The following is a 12,220-nucleotide window of genomic DNA, read 5'->3' as shown; positions in this document are numbered from 1 at the left end:
TTTGTTCTCTAGGTAACCATCACAATTTAATTTTCAAACTCTGGGACTGAAGTATAAATCTCCTCTCAAGATGTTCAAACACATGAAGTAATCTGTAAGTTTTATTTTTTCCTGGTTACATCTCTCCTGAATCCCTCCATCCTCCTGCTCCTCTCTGCACTGGTTCCTGTCTAAACCAAATTCAATAGCTATTGACCTGGATAAGCCTTTAGTTTTGGGTTGGGAGGATGTGATGGTTAGATGTGTCAACTAGGCTAGGTGATGGTGCCAGGTGTCTGGTTAAGCAAGCACTGGCCTAACCATTACTGCAAGGACATTTGTGGCTGGTTAATAAATCAGAAAACTGGTTTATTAAATCATCAGTCAATTGATTACATCAGTGGCTGATTACATCAAGGAAGGGAGTGTCTTCCACAGTGAGATAATTCAATCAGCTAGATTTAACCCAATCAGTTGAAGACTTTTAAGAGAGAAGAGAGAGAACTTTCACTTCTTCAGTCAGCCAGACTCTCCTGGGGAGTTCATTGAAGACCTTCATCAGACTTGCCAGCTTCCCGCCCAACAGAATTTGGACTTGTGCATCCCCACAGTTGCGTGAGACACTTATAAAATCTCATATTTATAGATATCTCCTGTTGGTTCTGTTTCCCTAGAGAACCCTAACTAATACAGAGGATTAGATTGGTAGAGAGGTACCCCAAGGGAAACTGCTGATTTGGATTTTTTTCTGAAGAGAGTTTATAGCCTCAATTCAAAAGGGAAATGTTCACAATCACGCAACATTTAGCCCCAACCCCTGACGATTCCCCAGACATTTTTTAACTGATAGCGGGTTAAGTAGATCTGGCAAAACAAAATGGCTGACAGGATCCCGGACTAGGTGAAGATAAGTGAGCACAGACCTGAGAAGAAGAGGCTGCCATTGTTGCCCTGTTGGTGCTGCCTTCTACCATTCAAAGGGGCTTGTACCCAAACCAGCCCCTGGTCAATCACCCCCAAAAGGGGCAAGTACAGTGGGGGCTTTGACCCAGGAAAGGGAGCCATGGTATCAAGTATGTCTCTCATCAGATAAAGAGATGAAGGTTATGGAATAAAAATGATGGTATGTTGAAAAATTCTTTGTAAAATATTTTAGTCAATTGTTCTAGAGCATACACTCTTATTGGGGATGAAAACAATCTTAGATATTTTAACAGCTGTGGGCCTCCGAAGGGCCACAGTATATAAGCAGATACACAATATAGCTAATATTGAAATTTTGTAGGCAGGAGATGATTCAGAAACATTTTTCTAAAAAGGTTCCTTAAGGGGTATTCATAAAATGAAAGTTGAGAAATACTGTTCTACAGATTACGAAGTGAAAGCTGGTTTTGGTTATTGCTTTTCTTTTTTATGTGCTGTGTAATATATTTTGTTTTGGTAATTTAAATTTGAGTCAAATGGGAAAGTGGATTATTTTATGTTGTGTTCATGATTCAAAATATGATCTCTGCAAATCCTACGTCATACTGGGACATTTACATTATCATGGTCCAGGAAGCTGAGGTATAAACAAGGAACCAATTAGTAATTGTCCAAGTTTATAAAGACCTGTGGCGGTTGCGGGGACATGCATATGAAATTCATCCAGTCAGAAGGTGAGGGGTGAGCTGTACTTTCTTGGATGGGCTGTACGTTCTTCCGGGACCCACTTGAAGGTGAGGCTACTTGTATCTTCAGGAGTTGCATGGAATAACCTCTTAGGGCTAATGAGAGAAGTCCTTCAGTTATAAGTTGTGCAATCTGTGGGTGTAATCTAAGGACCCTAGCAACGAACTATACAACCCCCTTGGAAAATATTCTACTAAAAATTTACTGAGAGTAATTGCATATAATTGGCCATCAGAGGGAGACTCAGGAGCCCTGGGGGAAAATGTTAGGTAGCTTAAGTTCATTAATTGTTGGAAGAAGGAAAGCAAATGGCTCGAACCACAGGGGTTGGCAAACTTTCTGTAAAGGGCTAGACAGTAAATATTTTAAACTTTGTGGGCCAGATGGTGTCTATCACAATGGCTCCACTCTGCTGTTGTAGCACAAAAGGAGCCACAGACAATTCAGGAGTGAACGGCATAGCTGTGTTCCAGTAAAACCTTACAAAAACAGATGGTGGGAAAAAACTGCAACATGCAGTTTGCCAGCCCCTGCTCAATCAGATTACTTTCCCTCTGTCACCATGGAGTTGGCTTTCTTAAGAGGGATATATCTCTCACTGATGGAAACACTTGTTAGAAAGTTCTGGTATCCTTCCTTCCTGGTGAAAACTGAGCAGAACGATTAACTGGAAGCCCCAATCTAGAAGCCCCATGTGCCATTATGATGCTAATAATCCTTAGCAAAAAGCCCATCCTGGGTACCATTCTGTCAACAGACACATGGTGGATGGAAAGTTTATTCCTGGACTATTACAACGTTAGAGATCTTGATAGTTGACTGATGGGTAAGGAAGGACTATCCCAGCTCTGCCCCAGCTGTTCCCCAGCTGTACTTTACCTGTGGACTGTGGAAAACCACTAGCTATACCAAAGGGGATTAAGTATAGGAAACTGAGTCTTGGTGGGAAACTTTACACCTTTCCTATGCTGAAATCCTTGTGAAATCATGTGGCTATAGAAGTGCTGTATCTACATGCCCAAAGTGACACTTCTTCTCTGCAGGGTCTGAGTGGAACAAGAAAATTTGTGACAACTGGAATCCATAGCCTCCTTGGGGGTGTTGGTTCCAGAATGAACAAAGGGTAGGCTCAAAAGGTAACCTCAGTCCATTCCACATGCTGCAGAAGAGTCCTGAGAAATACTTGTGTTGGGACAGGGAGTATAATGGGGGATTCATGAACTGTGGTAGGACAGAAAGCCAGAATGTTTTATACTAAGCTATGTGGCTGTGTCGTAAGCTTTTGGAAGGAAGGATAATATCATTTTGTAAAACCAGAATGCTAAGAGCTGAAGCCCAGCCCCTGTGAAATACATTATTTAAAAATTCCCTGACTGCCACCTATGGGCCCACACTGGATGAATAACTTGGACACTTCCACTATTTAATTTGATTTTGAATTCAGATGGGAAATTGACTGACCAGTTCTCATAATTAAAGGGCAGACAGGGAGCCATGGGGGCCTACATCCAGAAGGCAGCATTTAAATTCCATAAGAGAACATAGAACCTCAGAAATACCTTCAGTGACTGAAATGAGGGCTCCTCATGATTTATGATCACACCTATGGAGAGGCTGGGAATTGGTGGTGGGTTGTACTTCAATAGGGATGAATGCAACAAATGTCATTATATGTGTCTGAGGTCTCCACAAATAAAAATAATTAGTGACTGTTTCAGTTTCCTAGGCTATTTAACACAGAGACCATGAAATGCACTGGCTTAAACAATGGGAATTTATTAGCTTACACTTTGAGTCTGTGAAATTGTCCAAATCAAGGCATCATCAAGGTGATGCTTTCTTCCCAAAGACCAGCTGCTGGTGATCCTCAGCTCCTCTGCCACACAGCAAGGTACATGACAGCATCCGCTGGTCTCTCCCTTCTCTTCCGGGTTTCATTACTTTCAGCTTCTTGCTTTCGTAGCTTTCTCTCTCTCTCTGTATTCATCCCATTTATAAAGAACTTCAGTAAGAGGTGATGAAGTCACCTCATCAAAAGGTCCTACTTACAATAGGTTTACACCTACGGGAATGAATTAGCAGTAAGAACATGATTTTCTGGGGTACCAACAGTTCCAAACTATGACAGTGATTATGTCATTAACCTTTTATTATGTGGGTTTATGTATTTTTCTCCTCATTGATGTACCAATGCATCCACTGGCAGATAATATTGGAAGAATTTAAAATAAGGGTATTAATAGAAATTACTTATTGAGGGAGTATCTAGTGAATTTGTTAATATCTGATGCTTCCATTCATCATTCATTCAAAAAATTTATTAAGCATCTACCAGATAGATGTCAGGCATCCTTTGTGGACAGCAAACAATCACACGTTCTAGTGGGAGAGATAGTAAGAATCCAATATACATTGGGCAGAAAGAAGTTGCATGGCAATACGGTGTGATGCTTGGTGACCAGGTTTGAAACTCAGCTCTGCCACTTAGAGGCTTTGTAATATTAGGCAAGTTATTTTAACCTCTTGGTGCCTCTACTTTCTCAAGTGTAAAATAGGGATGGTAATCATAATAGTACATAACTCATAGGTTGTTTTAAGAAATAGCTGCGTTCATTTAGGACCTTAGAACAGTGCCTGGTACATATTGAATGCTCAATAAATGTTAGTTGTTGTTTTAAGAAAAATAAGGAAGGGTAGGGGGGTAGAGAATGATGAGGGCCCCCTCCAAGGTGCCGAGAATTCAAGTCTCATTTTTACTTGCCTTTGGAACCAAGGCTCTCAGCGATTCAGCAGCAGATTTATATCCCTAATTAGATTTCACTGGAACATTAAAGTGAACTTGGTTCTTCTGAAACCCCTGGGGCTGAGGAAAACACAGCTCACAAATGCAAAGAACCTGTGTTGAGAAATTCTTGGGTAATACAAATGGACAAGACTGTAAGGGCAGCAGGTTACACATTGTGCTAAAGAACTCAACACTGCAGCCTGCTCGTCCCTCTCCTCAGGAAAGCAGTGTGCCTCCTCTGGGGCGCAGCTGCCTCCTGTCACTCACACAGCCCCCATCGTGCCACAGTGGGGGCCAGAGGCTCCCCCTCCACACCAGGTTCCACCAGAAATAACCCAACCCGGTGCACTCCCCACACACTTACCTCCAAGTTCATCTGAGGAAGGAACCCAACAGCCATCCTTGAACACGGGGAAGTAGCAAACCCTGGCCTTGGACTAAGATCCTCGTGTGTGTGTGTGTGTGTGTGTGTGTGTGTGTGAGTGTGTGTGTGTGTGTGTGTGCTCCTGTGCTATTCTCATCTTCTGTTTCCTCATCTGCAAAAGAGGCAAATTCATGCCTAATATGTTCTCCTCCCAAAGCTGTCGTGAAGACCAAAGGACAACTTGACAGGGAAGATGTTGTGTCAAATGTTATATAAATGGCCATAATATTTATAATAAGTTGATATGAACTTGGAAGATGATTGTTCAATTTTTAAGTCTACTGGCATTTGTTTCTCTTAAGTGAAATGATAAAGAAAAGATAGAGTAAGTCTGGGCATTGAGGCCACTCAGATTTATGAAGCAGTCTGTATTTTTTAATTGAAAAACATATCTTGATTTTGGATTAGAAGATTTAATGTTTCCAATACAGTAGCTTTTCCTAATTTATAAATTAATTAGGATTTATTTAATGAGTTGCAAAGAAAAAGGCTGAAAAGAATGGTGAAGGAGAAATATTTGAATATATAGTAACTGAAACTTTCCCAAAATTAATGAAAAAATTGAAAAGCAAAATTGTACTCTAAGAACTGAGCAGGTTACGTATATATAAATACAAATTTTGTTGAAACTGTAGACCACCAAAAATAAAATCTTAAAAGTGACCCTAGAGAAAAGATAGATTATCTACAAAGAAAGGCTACTAAGCTATGACAGATTTCTCACAACAGTGAAAACCAAAAGACAATAGAAAAATATCTCTTTTGTACAGAGATAAATAATTGTCCATCTACAAACAGCAAAGGGAGGGAGGTCAGTTAGGAAGCTGTTCCAATAACCCAGGCAAAATGGCAGTAGGTGTAGCAAGAAGTAGTCAAATTTGGGGTATAGTTTGAAGGAAGAGCCAACAGGATTTGCTGATAGACTGTAAGTAGGAAGGAAGGAAGGAGGGAGAAAGGAACGAAGGAAGGAAAAAGGAAGAAAAGAAGAAAGGAAGAAAAGAAGAGAGTGAGAAAAGAAAAGAAAAAGGGACTGAGCTCTGGGGCCACTCTAATGCTTAGAGGTCTAGGAGGTGAGCCAGAACCATCAAAGGAGACTGAGAAGGAGTGGCAGAAATGTACTAGGCAAACACAGTTTCCTGCAAGCCCCCAAAAGAAGGTCAAGTGTTTCAAGAAAGAGCACAATCGGCAATGTGGGAAGCTGTTGATAGGTAAGAGGAGGACTGAGAATCCACCCCTGGATCTAGCAAAGTGAAAGAGATTTCAGTGGTGACCTAGGCAAAAGTCTGAAAAGAGTTGGAATTAAGAAAAGAGGGAAGAAATAATGGCATAGTTGCATGCTCAGAGAGAGTAGAGTGGGGGAGAGCTGACAATGACAGAGACGGATGAGGGATCTCAGGGAATTTGGAACATTATTGTGTTCGGACATTAGAGGGAGACACATTCAAGAGGAGATATCAAGTAGGTGGTTACATGTACTGGCTCCCAAGGTCTGGGCTCTGGTGCAAATGTGTGCATCGGCTGATAGAGGTGGCAAGTGACACCTGTGTGAAGGAGCTCATGTAAGAAAAGAAGGGGGAGGGAGAAGAGGGTCTAGGTCTCAGCCTTGAAGAGCACTTGTTGGCCAAGCGGAAAACAAACACCACCACCACCAAAACTGAAGAGGTAACACCAGAGAGGTAGGAAGAGAATTGGGAAGCCAAGGAAAGTGAATAAGGAGGTTCACAGTGTGGAAAGAAAACATTACCTTAGAGAACACTGTCCTGGTGCAGCAATGGGGATGGAAGCCACAAGGAAGAGAAGAGAAGAGTGAGTGAGAGGTGAGAAAATAGAGAAAGGAAATATTAAGGAGTTTGATTGTGTAGGAGAGACAAGGGCAGTATCTAGAGAGGGATGGATGGTTTTAAGAAAGGTTTTGTTTTTAAACTCTGACTTCATAGGATTGTTGGGATGATTAAGTTAAATGTTCCACATAAAGGGTTAAACCTACTGTCTGGTACATAACAAGTAAGCACTCAACAAACATTAAGGTTTAAAAAATAGGGTGAAGGTAGTATTAATATCCCCATTTTATATAACTGCTGGTCTGCCTAATTCCAAAGCCCATGCTCCTCACTTTCAAACACTCCATTCACATCCTATTAAATTGCCCCCTTAACCTTCTGCTCTTCTAAGCAGTTTATTGATTAAACCACTTGGGCAAAGAAACTTGCCAAAATGCCTAGATCACTAACCAACAGAAGCTGGATAAAATATTAACAACACATTTTTTATTCTTACAACAATTACATACTCTGCCATCAGCATATATAATGAATGTATGAAACCACTTCTTCCCATCACAAAGTTATCTTTCAGAAAACTAGTGGCTCTAGACGGGTCAACACTATGAGGTGAGTGCCACCTTGTGCTGGAAAACTTAATAGCATGTCTCAGACAGTCCTAATGTTTTGATTTGGTTCGAAGTATCACTTGTTCCAGAGAGCTTTCTGATGGATGAAACTTAGATAATACTCATTTTCAGTTAACTAGTTAAAAAAATTGAAAGTCCAAAAGTTCCCTTTAACTTTTAACTTGTTAATTAGTTAACTGACCAAACATTTGTGCATGTTGTTCTTCCTTTTAACTAGAAAGCTCTGTGTCCTTTAACTAATTAAGAAGTTTTAAAACTTATAATTAAGAGATATTATCTTTAACTTTGGATGTTTTAAGTAGTTAACATTTCTAAGAACGGCTCAGTGGCCTTGCCTTATGAGCTAAAACATACAACTTCTATTCAATGTTCATTGGTCACTTTCTTTATGCCAGGCACTAGACACTGGGAATATAGAGTTTTAAACAATTGTCTCAATGGAGAGCAAACAATGTAAAAATATAGCATAATGTTAAGCACTATAATGGAAGCCTATATGAAGTTAAACCAGAAAAGGGATGAAGGAGAAATAGTTCTGTGTAGGATTCTGTGGAGGTGACATCTGAACTCTAGAGTATCAGAACAAGTAGGAATTTATTCATTTCTCCTTTCATTTATCGGCTGCCTACCATATGCACAAAGATAAATTGTATAGGGTTCATTTTCAAAAGGAACCCAGAACCTAGTGAGGGGGAAAACATATAAAATTATTTTTCCCTTTGTTTAAAACCAGAATGAAATGAACAAATTTGTAATAGAAATATAAACATCAAGAGACCCAGGTATCTAGCCACACAAAGAACTAAATGCACAGTGGAAAGCACTATAATAGGAGTAAATGCAATGTGCAATGGTAATGTAAATATAGTACATTAACCCTGCCACTTAGCAAGTCCTTCTACTGGAATATGAGTTTCTTAAGGGTGAAACTTGATCTTATTAATTTTGTCACCCCTGTGCCAGCAGAGGACTGGAACACAGAGGCCAATTAAGGGTGGCTGAACTGTGTTCAAAGAGGGAAAGGACAATGACGTGTTTATTAAGAAGACTGAGGTGGGTGATGAAGTTAAGAAGTTTTCAAGGTTAAAAGTGGAAATGTGGTTGGAAAAAAGAAGAGGACAAAGAAGAAGAGTATTCTGAGCAAAGAAATTAGCACGGAAAAACACAGATTTGTGAAACACGAGAGCTCACTGGGGAAACTACAGTTAGCTCAGTATATTTGGAGGGTGGGGTGGGAAGAGGGAAGTGATGAGATATTAGACTGGGGAAACTAGACAAAACCCAGATCATGGAGGGGCTTGCATGCCATTCACAGGAGTTAGGCCATTACTGGCAAGGATGTTTACCTTAGAAAGTCAACTCTAATGGTACTGGAGAGGATTGACTGGAGTGGGAAAGAGACTAAATAAGAGAGACTTGTCAGAAGAGTGTAGAAGTAGAGAGTGCAGACTGAAGTGAGGCCACAGAGATGGAGAGGATGGGACAGGTTCAAAAGACATTTGTGATGTTCATTTTGGCAATATGGATCAGTAGAGATCCTGAAATTCTTCTGCTGGATATCATCTAAAAATACTCAATAAAATATTAAACACAAACACACATGCACATACACTCTCTCTCCTTTAAATGATTAGTTGAGCTATAAGAAGGAAAGAGAAACATAATGGGGTCAAGAACAAAATGGGAGCATAAGCCCAGAGATGGGAGCACGAGATTAGGAAAAGGAAGATGAAATCAGTGAGGGAAAGGAATGGTAAAGCCATCAGATATTGCAGAGGCGCATATGGATGAGGGGCTGGAATGCCAGCACACACAGGAACCTAGGAATGACGCTCTGGGACAATGCAGGGTACAGGGCCAGCAGGGAGGCCACCTTACATAAAGATGGGACCTGGGAAGGCTATTCCCAGGAAGCTAGAAACAAAAGGTATGCTCCACAAAGCTAGAGGGCAAAGAAAATAGTCTGTTTGTTCCTTGGCTTGGGGAGAAGTTAAAAAAAGAAAGTCTTTCCTGAGAATTTCAGTGATTGACCAGCTCTCATACAGGTTTTGGGCCTGAATCTACATTTATTCTCAGGATCTTAAAAACTGCAACCCTCACCCAGCAAATTATTATTTAAAGTGGACCTATGTCTGGGGTGCCTCCTGGCATAAATGAAAAATTGAAGGAATCCTTCTTAGGAAAATTACTGTATTAGTTTCCTATTTGCAGTCATAAAGAATTACCAGAAACTCAGTGACTTAAAACAACACAAATTTATTATCTTATAGCTCTGTAGGACATAAGTTCAACATGGGTCTCACTGGACTAAGGTTAAGGTGTTAGCAAGGTTGCACTCCTTTCTAGAGGCTCTAGGGAAGATTCCATTTCCTTGCCTTTTCCAGCTTCCACTTACTTTCCTTGGATTATGGCTCCCTTCTTCCATCTTCAGAGTCAGCAGTTTTACATCACTTTGAGCTTCTATAGTCATATCTCCTTCTTTCACTATAGCCAGGAAAGATTCTCCACTTTCAAGGATTCATGTGATTAGACTGGGCCTACCTGAATAATTTAGGATCATCTTCCTATCTCAAGGTCCTCAACCTGAATCATATTTGCAAGGCCTCTTTTTTTTTTTTTTTTTTTTTTTTTTTTTTAAACCATGTAAGATAACATATTCACGGGTTCTGAGCATTAAGACATAGACATCTTTTGGGGACTATCATGCTCTCTATCAAAAATATGCTTAACCCTTGCCTCAAAATAGTCCTACAGATAGAGGTGCAACAAATATGAACTTACATTAAAAAAATAAAAACAAAACCCACACAAGGAAAAAGCCATCATAAGCAAGGGTTAATAGAAATAAAATAAAATAAAATAAAATAAAATAAAATAAAATAAAAGGAACAGAAGAGAACTGGAAAAGATTTCAGATATTGGAATGGTTGGATAAAAAAGTTTAAAAATAAGAATATTTAGTATGTTTAAATGAAAGATGACTTTCAAAACATGAATAAGGAGGAAAATTTCAAAAAAAAATCCAGATTAAAGCATTTATATAAAACTTTAAGAAATGAAGAAAAAAAAAATCACAAAGGAAATGAGAAACTCAAGGCTAGAGGTAACAGCAGACTAGATAGAGCTAAAGAGAGAACTGGTGAAATGGAAGATACATACGAAGAACTTAAGCCAAATATGGCTGGAGGGCAGACATATGAATAATATAAAGAAGAAATTAACTAATTATCATAAAGAAGAAATTAAGGGTAAAGTTAGGCAAGTTTCTAGGTATATTTTCTATCTTCCACATTGCTACAGGCAACAGTTTTACCAAGCATTTTGCCACTATACTCCTTTCAGGCCTCTACCTGTGTGTAACAATTTACCCCAAAACATAACAGCTTAAAACTACAAAGATTTTATTAGCTCACAATTCTCCAGGCCAGGAATTTGGATAGAGATAGGCTGTGTAGTTCTTTTGCTCCGGGTGGCATTGACTGGGGTCTCTAATGAGGTTGCAGTCAGATGGTGGCTGGGGCTGGAATATCCAAGATTGCTTCACTCACATGTCTGATGCCTTGGAAGGGATGGCTAGAAGACTGGAACCTCTCTGTCTCTCTCTACAGGGTTTTCTTCATGCAGCCAGTTTGGGTCCCTTTAATAGTGACTCAACCCCAAGAGAGAGTGGAGAGAGTGTTCCAAGCAGCACATGAAGAATCTGCAGATCTCTTAAATCCCAGTCTTGGAAATTACAAAGTGTTATTTCTACCACATTCTATTAGGCAAAATAGGTCACAGGGCCAGACTAGACTCAAGAGGAGAAGAAATAGAATTTACAGAAGCTACACAGGATTTTTAATGGAACTTTATATTCTTAAATTTATATTGAAGTGTAGAGGCCAGAAACAGACAAGACAGAGTCTTAAAATAGAGTATAAGCACTTGCTCTACCATATATCAAGATTTATTACAAAGGTAAAGTAATAGGTAATAGAAAAGAAAGTCCAGAAACAGACTCATTATGTAAACTAGATATACAACAGAGGGTAAGGATGGGCTATTCAATAAATGTGCTGGGACAAATTTTTATTTATATGAAAAAAAATAAAATTGGATTCCTATCTCATAACATATACAAAAATCAATAAAGGATAAGTGTAAAAACTTTAAATTCTCTGAAGAAAATATAGGAAAAAATATTTTTAACCTCAGGATTTGAAAAGATTTCTTAGACAAGATGCAAAGAAACACAGATCATAAAAGAAATTAGGAACAGTCATTCATTAAAACAAAACATAAAAAGAATGAAAAGGCAAGTCACGTGTGTGTGTGTATTTTGGTATAAATCAACAAGTTGACTTTAAACTTAACATGGAAATGCAAGGCAACCCTAGAACAGCTAAAACACTTTTGTAGAAGAACAAAGCCAGAGGAATTTGCTTGATTTCAAGGCTCACTATAAAGCTTCAGTAATCAAGATAGTGTGGTATTGGCATAAGGATAGACATACTGTATAGGTTAACAGAACAGAGTCCAGAAATTATATCTATATATCGATATATTTACATATACAGCTCTCAGCTGATTTTTTTTAAAGACACAGAACAAGAAATTTTATTATATCAAATGCTGATGCATAGAAGTGGATTTCTGGGCAGGTTTAAAATCACCTTTAAAGGCTGATGGCAAAATTATTCATAATGTCTTTTTTTTTTTTTTTTTGGTAGTTCAAGATGTACAGATTCCCTTTTACAAATTTTCACTAACAGTTCTCATAATATGAAGTTCAACTAATCTTTTGCCTGACAAATTAAATAAAAAATAGAGAGGGAGCAAAACAGAAAATTTCCCTAATTAAAAGGGTGTTAGAAATAGTTTCTTTTCTTTGTATTTTCACCTAAATTTTAGTGTTTACATCTGAAACATTATTAAGGGCATCTTAATTGTTAGTTGTTCTTAATTTTTAAAA

This window comes from Choloepus didactylus, chromosome 2 (genome assembly GCF_015220235.1).
Source record: "Choloepus didactylus isolate mChoDid1 chromosome 2, mChoDid1.pri, whole genome shotgun sequence".
Taxonomy (NCBI): domain Eukaryota; kingdom Metazoa; phylum Chordata; class Mammalia; order Pilosa; family Megalonychidae; genus Choloepus; species Choloepus didactylus.
Note: the sequence above shows the minus strand (reverse complement) of the source record.